This window comes from Somniosus microcephalus, chromosome 11 (genome assembly GCF_052327205.1).
Source record: "Somniosus microcephalus isolate GS21.2 chromosome 11, FLI_Smic_1.0, whole genome shotgun sequence".
In the NCBI taxonomy this organism is placed as follows: domain Eukaryota; kingdom Metazoa; phylum Chordata; class Chondrichthyes; order Squaliformes; family Somniosidae; genus Somniosus; species Somniosus microcephalus.
In genome coordinates, this window is record NC_140997.1 from 81421533 (window position 1) to 81444158 (window position 22626).

The 22626-nt window shown below is 54.3% G+C and overlaps 1 long non-coding RNA gene across 2 annotated transcripts in view; it reads left to right on the forward strand.

The window, feature by feature from the left end:
- LOC147110688 (uncharacterized) overlaps positions 1-22626 on the forward strand; it is a 72121-nt gene that overhangs the window by 24948 nt on the left and 24547 nt on the right. Inside the window, exon 3 of one of the 2 annotated variants that reach the window (XR_015079972.1) lies at positions 4084-5362. The exons of the other annotated variant lie outside the window; for it this stretch is intronic. This is a non-coding gene — a long non-coding RNA (uncharacterized LOC147110688). Of the gene's footprint in view, positions 1-4083; positions 5363-22626 lie in introns of those variants that run through there. 2 annotated transcript variants of the gene reach the window in all.

Genomic DNA, 22626 nt, shown 5'->3' on the forward strand with positions numbered 1-22626 from the left:
AAATATTCAGACATTTATCTTATACTTTAAACTAAACAAATAGTCAATTCTCAGTTTGCGTTATACGCCACTACAAGCTGAGTCCTTAACGTTTAACTTATACTTTATGTGAGAGTTTTCTGTCTTAATGTTGTCAATAGTCAACAAAAAATGGAAAACAATGGTTGCGATAATTCTTAACCTCTATATTCATATAGAATCCTTATGCTTTAATGCGAGGGGCTTGAACCCTCGTAGAAGGTATCTCAACGGAGAAAAATCCTGAGCCTGGTAATACAGGTCTTCTAAAACACAGTGACAATCCTCAAATGATACCTTCTGCCGCAGGTCTCTCACCCCGGCTCAAGGGACCCACCCTTGATACTGCAGTTTTTAACTTGGTACCTTATCTGTCTGGGACTCAGCCCTGTCGACTTTCCTCTTGCCTTCTTTGCCCGATACTTTTTCTTTAAAGACTTGAGTTGTCAGTATTCTCCTCCTTTCAGTGGTCAACAATAAAAGAAGCAAAAGTTACAGGATTCAACTCAAGTCTGAAACACGAGTCTTAACTAGATCGCAGTACTCCCGTCGGAAGAAACAGACCACACCAACTTAATATCTAATGAGAAATCCTTTTATGTGATAAAACATCACTGTGGCCATTCAGGATCTGTCATTAGAGATTCACGATGCCCTTGTCCGTGACTTACCGAAAGGCAGCACGCGATCTCGGTGGAACCTCCAAGTAATACTGTCGAAGTCTCGACTCCCGAGTAAGACTCTTAAACACAAAGTATCGTTAAAGACAGGCTTTATTTGCTTGCAAGGGAAGAGTTGTGTAGACAAGGGCTACATCAGACCTCTTCAAAGTAATACAGAATTTGTAACATATTTATACAGTACAGAAACAAAACAGGCTTTCTATGCCACATGACATAGTATTGAATCATACCTGATTACAAAGGCACAGACCTTGCGAATTATTGGAACAACGTATTCCAGGCTTCGTTAGAATAACGAACAGAAATACCTTAAAATAAGATTAATTAATCCTTTATTATGGGATCTCTCTGTTCCCTCTGTTCTCTCACTGTACCAACTGGGCCTGTGGGCCGATGTTTACCTTATCTTGTCCTTGGCTATTTGTTTGGTGAATGAGGCTCTTTGTAAGCTTATTACAGATAAGGAGTACGTATGTAGCATTCCTAAATTGTCTAATTCCCTAGAGACTGGTTAGTGAATCATGCTGTCGGCCATTTAAGTTTTTATTCTATGCCCAGGAAGCCATTTTGTGTCTAAGTGAGAAACTGTACTTCCACAATAATGAGCGGAATTTTGAACGTTTTTTGGATACCGCCGGCACAATTTTTGTCCGACCAAAAAGTAAATATACCTATGAGAGTCCCCTAATGATAAGCTTTCTTTTGATATAACATATGTGTAGGTACGCTCTATAACTTTTGATTGTATAGCCGGACAGACAGACAGACAGACAGACAGAGACAGACAGAGAGACATAGGGCTAGAAATTCAGTAAGGCCCCGCCAGCTTTGCGCCCAGTTACCGCCCAAAGAGGGCTTCTGCGCCAATAGAGGAGTTTGCGCTGATATTCAGCGCAGCGGTAATGGCGGCGGTAGCCGGTAGCGCTGCGCCGGCACCGATGACGTCATCGGTGTGCGCAGTGCCCCGGTTCCGCCCCGATACCGGCCCGACCCCCATATTTAGTTGCGGCCGCCTCTTCCGCAGCGGCCGCAAACAACGTTCTGCAACCGTGGCCGTCCTGCAGCCTTCGTGGTGCTAGTTAAGGCGGAGGTGCGGCTGGCCGCTTTTTCGGCGGCCGCCTGACCGCACCTCCTTCCCCGGCCTCCTCCACCGCCCCCCCCCTGCGGCATTGCCGGCTGCTTTCCGCGAGCCTGGCACTTCTCCGCGGTGCCGGGCTCATTTGCCGGCACTATCAAGCGGCGATCTCCCCGTTGCAGGCACCTCCCCCTTAAGAGAAGGAGGAGGCCTGCAGTACCGCAGCCTGCCGCTCCGCAGCGGGTGGCGCAGCGGCACCTACAGCGCTGAAATTCAGTTTCAGCGCCCCAAGCGGGGGCGGGCACACCCTGGAATAGCGCCCGGTTCTGACTTGCGGCGCAAAAACTGAATTTCTGACGGTCGCAACTGGCTCCGCGCGCAGCGCTAACTTTTGGGCGCAAGCGAGCTGGCGGGGCCTTACTGAATTTCTAGGCCATACTGTTTTATATATATAGACTAGCTGGAGTGCCCGGTGGTGCCGAGGCATTTTCGAGGGCATGTTGTTGTTGGAAAAGAGAGAGAGAGCGACTGGGGGGAAGAGAGAGAGCGACTGGGGGGAAGATGGAGAGCGACTGGGGGTAAGAGAGAGCGACTGGGGGGAAGAGAGAGCGACTGGGGGAAAGAGAGAGAGCGACTGGGGGAAGAGAGAGAGCGACTGGGGGAGAAGAGAGAGAGGGACTGGGGGAGAAGAGAGAGAGAGAGACTGGGGGGAGAGAGAGAGAGACTGGGAGAGAGAGAGAGACGGGGTAGAGAGAGAGAGAGAGACTGGGGAGAGAGAGAGAGACTGGGGAGAGAGAGAGAGACTGGGGGGAGAGAGAGAGAGACTGGAGGAGAGAGAGACGGGGAGAGAGAGACTGGGGGGAGAGAGAGGGGGAAGGAGGGGGAGAGAGAGAGGGGAAGGGAGGGGGCAGAGAGAGGGGGAGGGAGGGGGGGAGAGGGTGAGGGAGGGGGTGGGGAGAGAGGGGAAGGGAGGGGGCGGGGAGAGAGGGGGCGGGAGAGAGGGGGAGGGAGGGGGCGGGAGGGAGGGGGCAGAGGGGGAGGGAGGGGCAGAGAGAGGGGGAAGGAGGGGGCAGAGAGAGAAGGGAGAGAGAGAGTGAGGGGGAGTGAGGGGGGAGAGAGAGGGGGAAGGAGAGGGCAGAGAGAGGAAGGGGGGAGGGAGGGGGAGGGAATGAGGGGGAGGGAGGGAGGGAGGGGGGAGAGAGGGTGAGGGGGGGCGGAGAGAGAGGGGAAGGGAGGGGGCGGGGAGAGAGGGGGAGGGAGGGGGCGGGGAGAGAGGGGGAGGGAGGGGGCAGAGAGAGGGGAGGGAGGGGGAGAGAGGGGGAGGGCGGGGGAGGGAGGGGGAGAGAGGGGGAGGGAGGGGGGAGAGAGGGGGAGAGAGAGGGGGAGAGAGGGGAAGGGAGAGAGAGTGGGGAGAGAGAGAGGGTGAGGCAGGGTGAGCGAGAGAGGGGGAGAGGGTGAGGCAGGGGGGAGAGGGGGAGAGAGAGAGGGTGAGGCAGGGGGGAGAGAGGGGGAGAGGAGGGGGGGGGAGGGGGAGGGGGTGGGGGAGTGGAGAGGGGGGTGGAGGGAGGGGGGAGAGAGGGGGGAGAGGGGAGGGGGGAGAGGGGAGGAGGGGAGGAGAGAGAGACAGAGGGAAGGAGAGGGAGAGGGTGAGTGGTCCGCGGCCGCAAATGGAGCCAAGCCCCAGGAAGGGGCGTGAGCCAGCTTGAGGCTGTGAGAGATGGCCGGGCCCGGTTGCCGGGGTAACACTTCCCCAGCCCTCCCGAGCCCCGCCCCCCGCCCTCCCGAGCCCCACTCTCCGCCCTCCCGAGCCGGCTTCAAGACCGCCGATTGCGGCTGGGTCTGCGCTCGAGCCAAGCCCCGCGAACGGGCGTGAGCCGGATTGAGGCTGTGAGAGAGGGCCGGGCCCGGTTGCCGGGGTAACCCTTCCTGCCCTCCCGAGCCCCGCCCCCCGCCCGAGCCGACTTCAAGACCGCCGATTCGATCGCGCTCTGTGCCGACGTTGACGCGCGCGCTGACTCCCGCCCCGTCCGCCTTTACTAAGATGGCGGCGATGGCTACGCTCACCTCAGTCCCGCGCCGCCCAGCCTTTAGAAAGATGGCGGCGATCGCGGGCCACGTGTTGAGCGGGACGGAGGTGCATAGCTCGGGCGTGGCTGGGCAACAGAGGCCCAGGCTTCGAGGCCTGCCTGCAAAAACGGTGAAAGGTAGGAAAATTATAGAGGTTAGAGAAAAGATTTACAAATTAATTAACTTTTTTTAAAAACAATTTGTGTTTTAAAAGCAACTTTTTTTTTGCTGGAAATCTAGATTTGAAAAGAAACACGCAGAAAGTGGGAAAAAAATGAAGAGTTTGGAATCAAGATGGCGGCCACTCACCTCAACTCAGAAGCATTAGGCCCGCCCACACACGCACTGATTGGTCAACTGTCAGGTTACTGAACTGTAGGATTGGCCAATCATCACGTCACTCGACTCTAGGATGGCCCGCCCGCACACGCAATGAACCTTCACGTCACTCGATGCTAATGAGTGGATAATGAGCGGAACTTTGAACGTTTTTTGGATACCGTCAGCACACTTTTTGTCCGACCAAGAAGTAAATATGCCTATGAGAGTCCCCTAATGATAAGCTTTCTTTTGATATAACATATGTGTAGGTACGCTCTATAACTTTTGATTGTATAGCCGGACAGACAGACAGAAAGACAGACAGACAGAGAGACATAGGCCTAGAAATTCATTGTAGCCACTTTTGGGGCGGTAAAGTCGGGCGGCCGCTAAAGTTTGCACCCGCCGCCAAATCGAGGCCACTTCTCCGATATTCATTAGCTTCGCCCTAAGAGTTTGCTCGAGTGCTAAAACTATCGCTGGACGCCTCTCTTTAGGCGCTAAGCCGGAGGTGCTGAGCGAGAGCGCTGAGGCCGGGCGCAGCGCAGGTGCGGCCATCTCGTGATTGACAGCAGACACCCTGGCGCCGGCCAGCTCTTAAGGGGGAAGGGTCGACTTTGTCTGCTGCCACGCCCTGGATAGTGGAGCCCTCCAGCTAGGCCTGAACACTGCTGCTGGACCCAAATAGCGGCTGAAGCCATGCAGAAGGCCCGTGAACGAGCGCAGCGTTTCTCAGAGCGTGATCTGAGTGTGCTGGTTGGTGGTGTGGAGAAGAGGCGCCATATTTTGTACCCGGACAATGGCAGGAAGGCGCGGTCCGCGCCTACCGGAGAGCCTGGAGGCATGTCGCCAGCAAGGTGTCAGCCAACAGCGAGGTCCCCAGGACCGGTGTCCAATGCCGCAAAAAGTTTAATGACCTCACGCGGATTGTCAGGGTGAGTACCCTTTCCAGTGACCTCCTCATCCTTGCATGTGCACCTCACATTATGGGCAAAGGGACCTGAAAGCCCTAATGGCCAGCCCTCATCCAGCAGCTATGGGACAGGCATGAACATCAATTGCACATTTTGCACTTAACACACTGGCCAAGCTATTCCACCATGGGAGGCAGTGCACACAAGATCATGGCGACACACTGGCCAGGCTATTCCACCATGGGAGGCAGTGCACACAAGATCAGGGCGACACACTGGCCAGGCTATTCCACCATGGGAGGCAATGCACACAAGATCAGGGCGACACACTGGCCAGGCTATTCCACCATGGGAGGCAGTGCACACCAGATCAGGGCGACACACTGGCCAGGCTATTCCACCATGGGAGGCAGTGCACACAAGATCAGGGCGACACACTGGCCAGGCTATTCCACCATGGGAGGCAGTGCACACAAGATCAGGGCGACACACTGGCCAGGCTATTCCACCATGGGAGGCAGTGCACACAAGATCAGGGCGACACACTGTACTTAGAGGCCGTCCTTTCTCTTGCAGGCCAAGCTGGCCAATAATAGGAAGAGCCGGACTGCGACCGGGGGAGGCCGACCCCAGATCCAGCCGCTCACCGAGCTGCCACATCGCGTGGAGCGCATCATGGGTGGCCGGGTGATTGGCCCCGTTGCATGTGGAGATGCCGACCCTGTTCTGGGCACCAATGGTAAGGACATCAACGTTTGGACCTCTCTCGTCCCGCTTGCGCATCAGATCTACATCCTTTGCCACTGTCTGACCAATGCGCTGAATGCCACCACTCATGCATCCCTCGCTGACGCCCTCTCCTCACTCTTAAGCTACTCTTGTGCCTTCCTGCTTTCAGATGGTGAGGAGGAGGTCCCTGAACTTGCCAGTGACAGCCCCTCAGAAGAGGAGGAGGAGGAGGAGCAAGAGGAAGGCGGCCCATCAGGGGAACCCTCAGCCGTGGCAACCCATGCAAATGTAGGGGACACGTCTTCCCTGGAGGGGAGCGTGGCGGAAGTGTCGGCGGGGAGGGTAGCTCATGGGACCTGCGGCCTGCAGAAACGCGGGAGGGGGGTGCCAGCTCGGCGGCCTTCTCCCCAGAGGGGGGAAGGGTCGGAGGGGAGTCCAATTGCTGGGCCCAGCGGCGTCCAGCAACGCAGGAAGGGTCGGCCAGCTCGGCGGCCTTCTCCCCAGAGGGAGAGTCCGGCCTCCAGTCCGGAGATGGTCTTCGCCGAGGAGATGGAACGCCTCGAGGACTTGTCCGCGGACTCAGAGCGCCGGCACACGGAGCTCATGGGGGTAGTGGCACGGTTGCCTGAGGCCATCGAGTCCCTCTCTCGGAATGTCACCGACGTCGGGGCCTCACAGGCCATCAGTTTGGCGGAATTCGGGGCAGAGCAGGCAGCGAGTCGGGCGGCATTCGGGGCAGATCAGGCAGCGAGTCGGGCGGCATTCGTGGCAGCTCAGGCAGCGAGTAGGCAGCTGATCAGTGGTGCCGTGCAGTCACTGGGTGCTCTGGTGAGGTCACTGAACAGGTCAACACGGGCACTCACTGCTGCCACACTCGCTGTGTCAGCCAGGCATCGCCAGGGCACCCGGCGCGCTGCAGCAGCACAGCGGTCTGTCCCTCGGCAGATTGGTGCGCATGCTGCAGTGCTGGCCCGGGCGAGTGCCAGTGTCTCAGGCGACCAGCGAGCGCCTGCCATCCGCCAGCTTGCCCCCATTCCTCCAGCCGCCACTGCCACTCCCCCAGTGGAGCTGCCAGGAGCTGCTGCAGCGACTGATGCTGGCCAGCCACAGCTGCAGCATTCAACAGCCGCCCGCTCGACGGCCAGACCTCGACTAGGCCGACCCCCAAGGGCATCTGCCGTCACGACATGTGCCCCTCTGGAACCTGCCCCAGCCTTGCAGCAGCCAATGGCCTTACTTTGAGGAGGAGCAGCAGGGCGGGCAGGGGCCACACAAAGATAGCCAAGGCATCGCCCTAGCGGGCCAAAAAGTCGAATGTGTGGCCAGTTGTGTTTGTTTTTTGAGGCCGAGAATTGGATGTTTGTTTTTTGAGGCCGAGAATTGGATGTTTGTTTTTTGAGGCCGAGGATGTGATGTTTGTTTTTTACGAAGGCCGAGGATGACGGCCATTTTAGTTGCACTGTTTTGTTAATCCTCTCCAGGTTGTGGGAGCGAGTAATGTGTTTGAGTGTTTTTTGGGGGTTTCGTCTGTTTTTGGTTTTCATGTGGGAAGGGCCCTGAGTTTGTACAATAAAGCATTTTATTTATTAACATTGTCCATGTTTGATCTTTGAAGTGTTTGTTGCCTTAACCGGCTGAGGGCTTGCAGAGCGGCTGCAATCATGTTCTTTCTTGGCACAAGCCATTCCCTGACAGGGGGCCTAGAAGTGACGTTCAATAAGCCGCCAACGGGCAGCCCTTGGACCTTCTGCCTCCCTCCTGGGCTGGTACTCCTCATCCTCCTCCTCCTCATGCTCCTCCTGCTCCTCCTCCTGAGGTGGGGGTCCAACGTGAGGTGGCAGTGCCTGAGTCCTGCGGATAGCCAGGTTGTGCAGCATGCAGCAAACGACGACGAATTGGGAGACTCGCCCCTGCGAATACTGGAGGGCTCCCCCGGAGCGATCGAGACAGCGGAACCGTTGCTTGAGGACGCCGATTGTTTGTTCTATGATGTTCCTAGTCGCTTGATGGCTCTCGTTGTATGCAGGGGTCGTGGGCGCGCGGAGCGGGGTCATGAGCCAGGTACACAAAGGATAGCCTTTGTCCCCGATAAGCCATCCTCTTGGGGGAGGCTGTGCCTGGAACATGTCAGCCACAGTTGTCTGTCGCAGGATAAAGGCATCGTGGCTGCTGCCTGGAAAGCGGGCATTGACAGCTAGGATGCGCTGCCTGTGGTCACACACCAGCTGTACGTTGAGGGAATGGTAGCCCTTCCGGTTGCGGTAATCCTCGGCATGCTCCAGAGGTGCCCGCAAAGCCACATGCGTGCAGCCAATGGCGCCCTGCACCATGGGGAAGCCCGCTATTCTTGCAAATCCCACTGCACGCTGCTGCTGCTTGTCCAGGGTCATGGGGAAGGAGATGAATTGATGTCTCCTTCTGAAAAGGGCTTCGGTCACCTGGCGGATGCAGCAATGCACGGCGAACTGGGAGATGTTAGCGATGTCCCCAGCAGCGGATTGGAAGGAGCCGGTGGCATAGAAGTTGAGAGCCACCGTCACCTTCACTGCCACCGACAGAGACGTCCTGCGCATCAGCTGTGGCTGCAGATCTCTCTGAAGCAGCTGGCAGATGTCTGCAACCACCTCCCTTCTGAATCGCAGCCTCCTTACACACATCGCGGCAAACATGGTCAGATAGGAGGACTGCTGGCGGTATACCCTGGGTGGGTAAGACCTCAGTTGGCGACGCCTGTTGCCCCCTCTGCGTCTAGCCAGGGCTGCCACTCTCTCACGGCATCTGTAAGCCCTTCTGGCATAAGGCTGAAAGTCAGCGTTGGCACCCAATGCAGCCCCCATTATATGCTGGCAAACACTGAGCTCTCAATGAAGGCAAAGATAATTGCTAAGCTCTGGCCTGAGCCAAAAATACCTGTCCTAGTGTTGGTCCAAACCAGTAAGCTCTCCTCCTTGGTCTCTCTCCAAAAAACCGTTGCACAAGAGTGAATGCTGCAAAATGGCTGGCCTTTATAGTGCAGGGTAAGTGCCCTTTAATTAGCACTCCCCGCGGCCCGCCTCGGCTGTGTACCGTTCCACTTCACAGTCGTTAGGGCCGCCCGGCGCACAATGGGCCGGCGCGAGTGAAATTCCGGTTCGGGGCGCACAAAGGGCGTTGCACTAGTAAATGACGTCATGATCTGCGCGCGCAGCAGGGCGCGCGCTAAGACTTTGCGCCGGCGCTAAATGTGTACTGAAGTTGGGGCGAGGCGCAGATTGCGCTGCGCCCGGGCGCTAAGCGCCTAGCGCTCGAGATCTACTCCTCCTAAGGCGCTAACGGCTGGCACGCCCAACTGAATTTCTAGGCCATACTGTTTAATATATATAGACTAGCTGAAGTGCCCGGCGGTGCCGAGGGATTTTTGAGGGCATGTTGTTGTTGGAAGAGAGAGAGAGAGAGCGACTGGGGGGAAGAGAGAGCGCGACTGGGGGGAAGAGAGAGAGCGACTGGGGGGAAGAGAGAGCGACGGGGGAAGAGAGAGCGCGACTGGGGGGAAGGGGGGGAAGGGGAGGGGAGGGGAGGGGGGAGGGGAGGGGGGAGGGGGGAGGGGAGGGGGAAGGGAGGGGGAGGGGGGAAGGAAGGGGAGGGGGGAAGGGAGGGGGGAAGGAGGGGGGGAAGAAGGGAGGAGGGGGAAGTGGAGAGGGGGTGGAGGGGGAGGGGGGTGGGGTGAGGAGGAGGGGGTGGGAGGAGGGGGTGGGGGGAGGAGGTGGGGGGGTGGAGGGGGGTGGGGGGAGGAGGAGGGGGTGGAGGGGGAGGGGGTGGAGAAGGAGGGGAGGAGGAGTGGGGGGGAGGGGGGAGGAGGAGGGGGGAGGGGAGGGAGGGGGGAAGGGGGAGGGGGGGAAGGTGGGTGGGGGAAGCGGGGGGGAGAAAGGGAGCGGGGAGCCAGCAGACCCTCTCCCCTCTGCCGGCGATGGGGGGGAAGGGGGAAGGAGGGGGGAAGGGGGAAGGAGAGGGGGAAGTCCCCGAGCCCCGCCCCCCGATCTCCCGATGTCCCGCCCCTCGATCTCCCGATGTCCCGCCCCCCAATGTCCCGAGCCCCGCCCCCCGATCTCCCGAGCCCCGCCCCCCGATCTCCCGAGGCCCGATCTTCGATCTCTCGAGCCCCGCCCCCCCATTTCCCGAGGCTTGCCCCCCCCGATCTCCCGAGGCCCGATCTCACGAGCCCCGCCCCCCCGATCTCCCGAGGCCCGATCTCACGAGCCCCGCCCCCCCCCAGCCCCGATCTGCCGAACCCCGAGCCCCGCCCCCCCACCCGAGCCGGCTTCAAGAGCAGAGAGAGAGACGCCGCCGCGCAACCTACCGCGTGAGGCCGGGCCGGACTCAAGTCGCACGCGCTGACTCCTGCCCCACCCGCCTTTACTAAGATGGCGGCGGTGGCGATGCTCTGCTCAGGCCCGCCCCCTCCAGCCTTCACAAAGATGGCGGCGATCGCGAGCCGCTTGTTGAGCGCGACGGGTGGTGCCTAGCTCGGGCGTGGCTGGGCAACAGAGGCCCAGGCTTGCAGGCCTGGAAAAACGGTGAAAGGTAGGAAAATTCTAGATGTTAGAGAAAAGATTTACAAATTAATTAACTTTTTTAAAAACAATTTGGCCTAGAAATTAGGTATGGCCCCGCCAGCTCAGTTGCGCCCAAAAGTTTGCGCAGCGCCCGGAGCCCATTGCGCCCGCCAGAAATTCACTTTTAGCGCCCCAAGTCGGAACCGGGCGCTGTTCCAGGGTGTGCCCGCCTCCGCTTGGGGCGCTGAAAGTGAATTTCAGCGCTCCAGCTGCCGCTGCGCCACCCGATGCGGTGTGGCAGGCTGGGGTACTGCAGGCCTCCTCCTCTTAAGGAGGAGCTGCCTGCAGCCATGAGATCGCCGCTGGATTCTGCCGGCAAATGAGCCCGGCACCACGGAGAAGTGCCGGGCTCGCGGGAATCAGCCACCAATGCCGCGGGGGGGGTGGTGGTGTAGGAGGCCGGGGAGGGAGGTGCGGGCAGGCGGCCGCCGAAAAAGCGGCCGGCCGCATCTCCACCTTTATGCGCCCCACTAACGCTGCATGAAGGCCGTGTTTCACGAACGTTGTTTGCAGCCGCTGCGGAAGAGGCCGCTGCAACTGAATATGGGCGTCGGGCCGGCATCGAGGCGGAACCGGGGCGCTGCGCACACCGATGACGTCATCGGTGCCGGCGCAGCGCTATCGGCTACCGCCGCCATTAATGCTGCACTCAATTTCCGCGCTACCAACCCCGCCGGCGCAGAAGACCTCTTTAGGCGCTAAGTGGGCACAAGGCCCACTGAATTTCTAGGCCTTTGTGTTTTAAAAGCAACTTTTTTTTTGCTGGAAATGTAGATTTGAAAAGAAACACGCAGAAAGTGGGAAAAAGAAATGAAAAGTTTGGAATCAAGATGGCGGCCACTCACCTCGGTTCAGAATGATAAGGCCCGCCTTATGTAAGCGAGGAAGGAAAGCATTTAGTTGGTTATGTTTCTGTGAAAGTGCACATTCACCCCAGATGCAGGAAATGTAAACCCAATTTCCTGGATCTGGGATGACTGTTGGCGGGTGAGCACCATGTAAAGCGTCTCCAGGATGGACACTACGGAGACTGCTCTCTGCCGGGCCGTCTCTATTGTATATGGTAATTTTACCTCCCTGTGAACTAACAACAACAACTCCAACGCTCTCTTGGCAGGTCTCCCATTTTCCACCCTCAATAAACTTGAGCTCATCCAAAATTCAGCTGCCCGTATTCCTAACTCGTACCAAATCCCGTTCACCCATCACCCCTGTGCCCGCTGACCTACACTGGCTCCTGGTCCAGCAACGCCTTGATTCCAAAATTTTCATCCTCGTGTTCAAATCCCTCCATGGCCTCGCCCCTCGCGATCTCAGTAACCCCCTCCAGCCCAACAACCCTCCGAGAACTCTACCTTCCTCCAACTCTGGCCTCTTGTCCATCCCCCATTTCCTTCGCTCCACCATTGGCGGCTGTGCCTACAGCCATCTAGGCCCTAAACTCTGGAATTACCTCCCCAAACCTCTTCGCCTCTCCACCTCTCTTTCCTCCTTTAAGATGTTGCTTAAAACCTACCTCTTTGACCAAGCATTTGGTCACCTGTCCTAATGTCTCCTTCTTTGGCTCTGTGTCAATTTTTGTTTGATTTACATTCCTGTGAAGCACCAGGAGATGTTCTACTACGTTAAAGGCGTTCTATAATTGGAAGTTGTTGTTGTAGTGTCTAGCCTGCTGCTGCGTTTTCAGATTCCTGCTCCTCTGCCGGGAATTGTTCACTCTCTGCTGAGTTAGCTTTGATCTGCTGGTCCCCATCCTGCTCTGGATTCCGTTCCACTGCTGCCGAATGCCCTTTGCTCAGTGGCTTTCTGCTTTTCCTTCTTCAGTATTTACTCTGTTCCTTTCAGTTCACTTGCACCTTCGTGCTTTATCTTGGAGCTCCCTCTTGTGTTAATCCATGCTAAAGTCCTACAGTGCTACACTGCACAGTTTCCAGCAGTATCTGCCTATTTAATAACAGACTATCCAGCCGGGTATTAATTGATTTGACACTCCCAGCCACCATCTCCCTGCTGTGTCCCCCACTGAAAGTCAGCAGCCTTCCACTAGCTATGCTGCAGCGACTGGGGTAGGACTGCGTGACATCAGTAGGATAGGCAAAGGCACACACAGGACAGTCACTAATGGACTGCACAAGGGTGATGAGTTGATTTCTTGATGTCATATTGGATGGATAGATGTATAAAGTTGGATTGGAAAGTTTGTTTTGTGGTGGCTTTTATTTCAGCATCGTGGCCAAGAGGACGCTGTGATGGTCAGTAACAGAGGGACGGTAAGGTGTGGGACAAATATTGAATGGGGAATTGGGGTTGTGGTCACTGGTACAGCAGGCGGATGATTCCATCACTGCCAGAAAGGGGTTGTCTGGGTTGCAATCTTCCTTCTGCTTCCTCCTCTTCTGTTTCCTCCTCTTCTGCGTCTTCCTCTTTCCTCTGTGAGTGGATGCTGTAAATCTGAAATGACAGCATAAAATGCTGGAAATACTCAGCAGGTCAGGCAACATACGTGGAGAGAGAAACAGAATTCACGTCTCAGGTTGACATGCTGCCTGACCTGCTGAGTATTTCCAGCATTTTCTGTCTTCTCCGAGGCCTTCCTTTACAATCTAAGGCCTTGCAAGCATCCAGCAGCACTTCCAACAAACTTATGAAACTTTTTAACATCTATTGCAGCAAGCAACTACTTCAGTAAAATCAAAAAAACCCTGTCCAAAAGCTTAAATGGAAACTTACCTGAAAGATGTGTGTGTCCCTTTAGCAGGTGCTGACAGCACCTCTGTCAGTCTGCTGCACGCTGGGTTTACCTGGCAAGCTTAGGACCCCGTGCTGAACTCAGCACAAAGGTCCAAGTTCGCCGTGGTGACGTTAAGTCGACGTTGCACACCGACTGATGTCACCGCTCCCTCATTTCAATTTGCCGGTCAATGGATCTTACCGGCATCGCTGCCGGGCCTGGGAAAATGGAGGGCGCCGCGGGACCCGCCACCAGCTGGCGAGAGAACGGCGGCCGCCCTCTTTTCTTCATTTTTTGGCGGTAACAGGTAGCTTAAAGCCCCCGTATTATTAACCCATTGAATCTAAGCTGCCTGTTCACCTGTTCTTCTGATCTTGAGCCTCCTGGTTGCAGAGTTTGTGATTCTGTCGATTAGTGTATTAATTCTCAGTTTATCTCTAATCCTTCGATAAAGTCTCCCCTGAGCCGCCTTTACTCCAGTGTGAACATTCCTAGCTTCCTGAAACTCTTCTTGTAGCCCAAGTGCCTTAAAAAGAAAGAGCTTAAATTTACGTAGCACTTGTCAAGTCCTCTGGACATCCTAAAGCTCTTCACCACCAATGAATTACTTTTGAAGGGCAGTCACTCTTTTTGTAGGCCAACACAGTAGCCAATTTGCACACAGCAATGTCCTAGAAATAGCAAACAAAATGAATGACCTGTTTTGGTTGAGGGATGAATGATGGCCAGCATACCAAGAGACCTCTCAGACATGCCAACTGTCACAAAACGACTCTCACAAGAGACGCGATTTCGAAGTAAAATGAAGCCTCACTGATGATCTCACCATGGAACTGTCAAATCTCGCGATTTCTTTTCTCCCCTCGCAAAGCTGGTCGCGCTCACCTTCAGATATCAGCAATCGGTTAGTGACAGCCGCATGTGCTTCCTGTCCAGGAGCAAAGGTCGGGGTAGCAGCAGATGGTCTGTCCACAGAGGAGGATATTGGTGAGTCCCAGTCTCCGGGAGCCGCTGCTCACACTAAGCTCGTGTGTGCTTCCTTTTTCCTCTCTCGCTCTGTCTCTCCTCGAGGGAGCCAGGGCACGGAGACAGTTGAACTGCTGCGATTTCTCGAAAGTGGCGCGAATGCAGCACCATGTGGATGAATAAAGCGCGGCTCCCGGCTCAACATAAATATACTACACACAGGCTGATTAGCATGTGCCTGAGTGTCAATCAGAGCCCCTACCACAGCAACACTGCAACCACTTTTCAGCTCCATCAACTCCAAATTAAGTTTAATTGCACAGGCTGCAACCAATTTGTGATTTTATTTTCTTTCTTTGAAATGACAGCGATGCCACTTCCAAACTGGACTAAACCGGCGCTCGAGCGGCCACGGTGGTGGCGCAAGAAATGGAGCAGCCTAGCCGAGCTGGAAGCCCCGGCCTCGGTTCCGCCCCCCCCCTCTCAGCCTGGCCAAGTGTTTGTGCCGGATTTGCCAGGAGGTGCCGCTGGTGGAGCCAGTGACAACGCTGTGCGGACACTCACTATACCGGGACTGCTTCCAGCCGACGGTGGACATCAGCAACCCTGAATTGCCTGCTCTGCCGCTACCATCGCCTGTCCAATTGACCACAGGCGCAGGCCTGAGCCAGCAGCCTGGTCAACAGGGGGCTGCGATCAAACTTCTGGAAGGTTGCAGAGATCACAGTCCAGCTCCTCAGAAATAGCTAACAAGCAAAGAACACTCACAGATTCTTCACCACTTGTGTCCATTTTGTGTTTGATTTTTAAAGTTTCTGGGGCTGAAATTCCCATCAAATGGCTTTTCGTCCCCATTCCCACCCCCCCCCCCGCCCCGAGGTGCCTCCCGTGAAATTCCGCGGGAGGTTAGCGATAGCGCCCCGATCTTCTGTACCCAGAGATCATGACTTCATCTCTGGGCGCAGCGCCCCGGTAGCGCCTCAGGAGAAAAATTCCCCCTCGCGTCCCGCAGCAGCATCGGGCGATGTTACCGACTGCTGCAGGGGGTCGCGAACAGTAGGCCGCTCGCAGGGCAACATTTAAAGGCACGGTGACCGGCCGACATGGAAAAAAATCACCAATTTAAAAAAAAACATTTCTGAGCACCAGACGCAGGCCTAGTGCCGCGATCGGCACCCACTCACTCCCACACCCCGGTGCTCCAGCTGATGGCAAAAAAAATGCAGAGTTCGCGGCGGGGAGCCTTTCCCTTTAATTGAGGGAAGGGCCTCTGCACCGTGATAACGCCACGCCTGGCCACACGTGGCGCTGCTGAGCACTTCGCCCCAGATCGGGACATTCCCTGCTTCTGGGGCTCCAAGATACAAGTGGAACGCTTGATTTAAAACTCCACTTGTCTCTTGGAGCAAAAAATGGGGATTTCTCAGATGTTTGAAAAGGTTAGCGCCTGGCGCTAACTTTTCAAACATTTTTGACTTAGCGCCCCAAATGGCCCTCTAGGGGAATTTCTCCCCCTCTGTGTTTTAGATACATTTTCAATTAAACCAACAAGGTTGAACAATCCACGTGTAAGAGCGTAAGCATAATTACAATTTTACTGAAAATGAAAAATACTGGTTGCCTCCGTGTTATCAACGGAAAAAAACATTTACAATTAATTTAATTACCGAGAGGAGCGGAACTGGGATAAAACGGCGAGAGGAGTGGACCTGGGATAAGACCTGGCAGGGCAGCTGGCATGCCATAACTGCAGCATGTGGGAGTTTGTGGAGAACATCGAGATCCCGAGCAACCACATGTGCGGTAAGTGTCTGCAGCTCGAGGATGTTTGGCTCAGAGTTGTTGAGCTGGAGTACGAGGTGCAGACATTGCGGGGCATCAGGGAGGGGAAAGTTATCTGGACACTTTGTTGCAGGAGGCAGTCACACCCCTCAGGTTAATTTGTACTTTAGAGTTCGTCAATGGTCAGGGACAGGAGGGTGTGACTGCGAGTCAGGAAGGTATGTGGACCCAGGATGTAGTGATGGAGGAGCCTCGGCCCTTGACTTTGGCCAACAGGTATGAGATACTTGCTACCTATAGGGATGAGAACAAGGACTGCAGGGTGGATGAGCAAACTAACCATGGCACCATGGTGCAGGAGGCCATTCAAGTGGGGGAAGTGAAAAGGAATGTAGTAGTGGTAGGGGCCAGTATAGTCAGAGGGATAGATACTGTTCTCTGCAGCCGCGACTGTGAGTTCTGAAGGCTGTGTTGCCTGCCCAGTGCCAGGGTAAAGGATGTCTCCTCGTGGCTGGAGAAGAACTTGGAATGGGAGGGGGAGGATCCAGTTGTCGTAGTCCATGTAGGAACCAACGACATAGGTAGAACTAAGAATGAGGTTCTGCTGAGAGAGTTTGAGGAGCTAGGGTCAAAATTAAAACGCAGAACCTCACAGGTAATAATCTCTGGATTGTTACCTGAGCCACGTGCAAATTGGCATAGGGACAAACAGATTAGAGGTTTAAATGCATGGCTCAAAGAGTGGTGTGGGAGGCAGGGGTTTCAACTCATGGGGCTCAGCCACTAGTACTGGGGAAAGAGGGAGCTGTTCCATGTGGGCAGGCTTCACTTAAACCGGGCTGGGACCAGTGTCCTGGTGAATCGAATAACTAGGATAGCACTTTAAACTAATGAAGGGGGTGATGGGAAGATTCAGGAAATGGTAAATTCAAAAGCAGTAAGAGAAATGTCAAGGCTGTAAAGCAGAGTAGTGATCTGGGTAAAAATAAGCAGAGTGGGACAGAAAGCTGAATAAAGGTAATAGGGCATAAGTGACATCAGGGAAAAATAGAAAAAAGTTAAAGCTAAAGGCACGATATCTGAATACACAAAACATTCGCAACAAAATAGATGAATTAATAGCGCAGATAGAAATAAAAGGGTTTGATTTAATAGCCATTACAGAGACATGGTTGCAGAGTGACCAAGGTTGGGAACTAAATATTCCAGGATATTTGACTTTTAGAAGAGACAGGCAGAATGGAAAAGGAGGAGGGGTAGCCCTGATAATAAAGGAGGGAATAAAGACAGTAGAGAGAAAGGATCTTGGCTCGGAAATACAAAATGTAGAATCAGTTTGGGTGGAGCTAAGAAACAACAAGGGGCAGAAAACATTAGTGGGAGTGGTTTATAGGTAGAAACATAGAAATAAAGAAGATAGGAGCAGGAGTAGGCCATTCAGCCCCTCGAGCCTGTTCTGCCATTTAATGAGATCATGGCTGATCATCCAAATTCAGTACCCTGTCCCTGCTTTCTCCCCATATCCCTTTATCCCTTTAGCCTTAAGAAATATATTTAATAAATTGGCCTCAATTGCCTTGTGTGCTAGAGAATTCCACAGGTTCACCACTTTCTGGGTGAAGAAATTCCTCCTCATCTCAGTCCTAAATAGCTTACCCCTTATCCTTAGACTGTGACCCCTGGTTCTGGACTCCCCCGCCATCGGGATGTGCATTGAGTGCTGCTGGAGTTTTGGTAAGTGGGAGAAAAATCATTTAAGTGTATTTTGTGAATTTTAGTGTGTTAAGAAGTCAATTATTTGAAGTAAGTTTAATTTTTTAAGGGTATATTAAACTATTGGGCAGTTTAAACCGGAAGTAGAATCCGGGTATAAAAGGGGAGGGGCTAGTGCTGTGCACGGAGTGCTTCGTGCATTGAGTGCTGCTGGAGTTTTGGTAAGTGGGAGAGTTCGGGCAAGTGGGAGGTGAGGGTGTGTTTTCTGCTGTTTTTCCCCCCACTCCCAGGCTTAGACAGCACTGCGGAGGTGGAGCAGCGAGACGAGTCAACCAAACAGGCCCCACAGACAGTATTCAAGGAAGGGGTTGGTGATCAGCTGGTTGGTTGGTTTTCTTCCTTCTCTTCTCTTTTATACCTTTAAGTTGGTAAGTCCTATTGAATAGTGGAGTGATATTAGGGTCTTCATAACTAATAATAAGAAATTTAATTAATTATATAGAATGGAGCAGGTGATGTGTTACTGTTGCGAGATGTGGGAGCCGGTGGACCCCATTGAGGCTCATGGTGATTACATCTGCGACAAGTGTTTGCTGCTAGAGGAACTCAAGTTCCATGTTATGGAGCTTGAGACCGAGCTTCAGACACTGCGACACATCAGGGAGGGGGAGAAGTTCCTGGACTCTATGTTTCAGGTGATGGTCACACCTATGAAGTTAATTACTGCAGATGTAGTCCGTGGTCAGGGACAGGACGGTGTGACTACAAGTGAGGAAGGTACAGGGATCCAGGATGTAGTGTTGAAGGAGACGCAGCCCTTGCTCTTGTCCAGCAGGATCGAGGTTCTTACTCCCTGTGAGGGCGGGAGCGGGGACTGCAGGGAGGATGAGCAACCTAGCCACAGCACCGTGGTACAGGGGGCCATTCAAGTGGAGGGAGTAAAAAGAAATGTTGTAGTGGTAGGGGATAGTATCATTAGGGGGATAGATAGGGTTCTCTGCAGTCAAGAGCGGGAGTCCCGAAGGCTGTGTTGCCTGCCCGGTGCCAGGGTTAAGGGCATCTCTTCTGGGCTGGAAAGAAACTTGGAGTGGGGGGGGAAGGATCCAGTTGTCGTGGTCCATGTTGGTACAAACGACGTAGATAGGACAAGGAAGACGGTTCTGTTAAAGGAGTATGAGCAGCTAGGGGTCAAATTAAAAAACAGAACCTCAAGGGTAATAATCTCTGGGTTATTACTTGATCCACGAGCGAATTTGGCTAGGATAAATAAAATTAAAGAGTTAAATGCGTGGCTCAAAGACTGGTGTGGGAGAAATGGGTTTTGCTTCTTGGGACACTGGCACCAGTACTGGGACAGGAGGGAGCTGTTCCGTTGGGACGGACTCCACTTGGCCAGTGCTGGGACTAGAGTCCTGGCGAATCATATAACTAGGGCTGTAGAGAGGGCTTTAAACTAATTAGTGGGGGGGAGGTTTCTAGAGAGCAAATAACAGAAATGACAACAGAGAAGGTCATAGACTTAGGTAGCAGTGGGGGAATTAAAAAACAGAACGTGTCAGGAAGGGACAGAAGGTATGGAGTAAAAAGTAAAGTACTAAAAAGGCAAAAAACAGGAACTAAGTGTTACAAAACATATTTGAAAGTTCTTCATCTGAATGCACGTAGCATTCGTAACAAAATGAATGAGTTAATGGCACAAATAACGACATATGGGTATGATCTTGTGGCCATTACAGAAACATGGCTGCAGGGTGATCATGACTGGGAATTAAACATACCAGGTTATTTAACAATCAGGAAGGACAGGCAGGAAAGGAGAGGAGGTGGGGTAGCAATGTTAATAAAGGAAGGAATCACTATAATACAGAGAAAAGATATTGGGTCAAAGGAGCAGGATAGTGAAACAGTTTGGGTGGAGATAAGGAATAATAAGGGGAAAAAAACATTAGTGGGTGTAGACTATAGGCCTCCGAACAGTTGCAACTCTGTTGGACGGAGTATTAATCAGGAAATAGTTGAGGCTTGTAATAAGGGAGCAGCTATAATTATGGGGGATTTTAATTATCATATTAACTGGACAAATCAAATTGGGCAGAGCAGCCTTGAGGATGAGTTCATTGAGTGTATTAGGGATGGGTTTCTTGAGCAGTATGTGTGGTAAACCACTGTTTGTATTCCACTGTGTACATGCCTGGACATGCCTCGGCTGACTCCTCCCACAAGTCCTAGTATAAAGGTGACTGCTCCCCAGCCCCTTGGTATTCTGGCCCGGTCGACCACTCGAGGCAGACCTTCATTCTTTTGTTAATAAAAGCCTTTAGTTACTCTCTTAACTCTCAGTCTTTTATGAGTAATTGATAGCGCATCAATTTTATTAACAAAATTTTTATAATGGAGAAGATCCTCACACCAGCATGCCTGGACTTAGATCATCGGGAGGCGGACTCATCCACCAAGTTTACTCACTGGCTTAAGTGTTTCGAAAAATTCGTGACCGCCTCCACAGCAATCAAATCGGACGAGGACAAACTGGATGTCCTGACCTCCAAAGTGAACCACCGAGTGTACTCGGTCATCCAAGACGCGACCTCGTACGCGGACGCTATCAAGCTCCTCAAGGACCAGTACACGCGCCCAGTGAACGAAGTGTACGCCAGGCACCTTCTGGGGAGTCGTAAACAACAACCTGGGGAATCGACCGTGGAATACCTTCAGGCACTGTCTGTGCTTGGCCGGGCCTGTGGTTGTAAGGATGTAAAGGCCGCCGTGTACACAGAGGAACTTATCCGGGACGCTTTTGTAGCGGGCCACAGATCCAATTACACCCGACAGCGACTTGGAGCAGAGTGACCTCGACCACAACAAGGCCTCTGAACTCGCACTATCATTGGATGCAGCCTACCGGGGCATGGATGCCTACTCCTCTGCACCGTGGACGCCGCGGGGAATGACAGCCTGGGACACGGTAGGACCGCCTCATAGCGCCGTGCCACCCCAGCCACACCCCAGCAACGGCCCAACTACCGCAGCAGTGTCCCAAGGCCAGACAGCAGTGCCCCAAGGCCAGAAATGCTACTTCTGTGGCCAGGCAAAACACCCCAGAGCGCGCTGCCCGGCGAAAAACGCGATCTGCTCGGGCTGCGGGAAGAAGGGACACTACTCTAACGTCTGCAGGACCAAAGCCACCCCGAACCCCAGCAGCACCGCGTGTGGGCCATGCGGGCCGCCATCTTGGGCCTCCCCGGCCATGTGCGAACCACCGGTACAGCAGCCATTTTGGACGCCTCCAGCCACATGGGGATCATGGACGCCGCCATCTTGGACGACAGCCGGAACGCAGCAGGCCCCCAACACCGCCTCATCTGATACCCGCAGCGACACACCGACCCCTACGCTGGCATCCGTTACACTGGACCAAGCGAGACCGCACCAGCTGGCCAGCTCCACAATGGACATTAAGGTAAATGGTCACGATACAATCTGCCTTTTTGACTCTGGGAGCACGGAGAGCTTCATCCACCCGACACGGTGCGGCGTTGCTCTCTCCCAGTCCTGCCTGCGCACCAGCGGATTTCTATGGCCTCCGAGTCCCAGTCGGCGGACATCGGCGGCTACTGCGTAGTGACACTCGTAGTAGACGGGACCGTGTACGATCATTTTAAACTTCTGGTCCTGCCCGACCTCTGCGCTGCCGTCCTGCTGGGGTTAGATTTTCAGTGCCACCTTAAAAGTGTTACGATGGCATACGGTGGGCCCCTACCCCCACTCACAGTCCGCAGCCAGCAGCTCCCAAATTGCCCGCCGCGCACCAGGTGCAACCTCTCCACACCCAGAGTCACACCCCCCCCACTGTTTGCTAACCTCACCCCCAACTGTAAGCCCATCGCCACAAAGAGCAGGCGATACAGTGCCGGGGACAGGGTTTTCATTAAAACCGAAGTGGAGCGGCTCCTGAAGGAAGGGATTATTGAGGGCAGCACCAGCCCCTGGTGAGCCCAGGTTGTGGTCGTTAAGACCGGCGAGAAGCAGCGCCTGGTCATCGACTACAGCCAGACAATAAATCGCTACACCCTGCTGGACGCCTACCCACTCCCCCGCATAGCTGATATGGTCAACCAGATCGCGCAGTACCGCGTCTTCTCGACCATTGACCTGAAATCAGCGTACCACCAGCTCCCTATCCGCCCTGAGGACCGCCAGTATACTGCCTTTGAGGCAAACGGCCGCCTCTATCACTTCCTTCGGGTTCCCTTTGGCGTCACCAACGGGGTCTCCGTCTTCCAAAGGGAGATGGACCGGATGGTAGATCAAAATGCGTTGCAGGCCACTTTCCCATATCTGGACAATGTGACCATCTGCGGCCGTGACTTGCAGGACCATGACGCAAACCTCGAAAAATTCCTCTGCACCGCCCAACTCCTGAACCTGACATATAACAAGGAGAAGTGCATATTCCGCACAAACCGCCTCGCCATCCTTGGCTGTGTTGTGGAACACGGAGTCATCGGCCCCGACCCCGACCGGATGCGTCCCCTTATGGAACTCCCACTGCCCCACTGCCTCAAGGCCCTGAAGAGGTGCCTAGAGTTTTTCTCCTATTATGCCCAGTGGGTCCCCTACTATGCGGATAAGGCCCATCCGCTGATCAAGTCCACCTCTTTTCCCTTGACGGCAGAAGCCCGCTTAGCCTTCCACCGTATCAAGGAAGACATTGCCAAAGCCACCATGCATGCAGTGGACGAATCCATCCCCTTCCAGGTGGAAAGCGACGCGTCCGACTTTGCCCTGGCCGCTACCCTCAATCAGGCGGGGAGACCCGTGGCCTTCTTTTCACGAACCCTCCAAGGCCCGGAGACCAGACACTCCGCTGTTGAGAAGGAGGCCCAGGCGATTGTGGAGGCTGTGCGTCATTGGAGGCACTACCTGGCCGGAAAACGATTTACCCTGCTCACTGACCAACGTTCAGTTGCTTTCATGTTTAACAACAAGCAGAGGGGCAAAATCAAAAATGACAAGATCTTGAGGTGGAGAATCG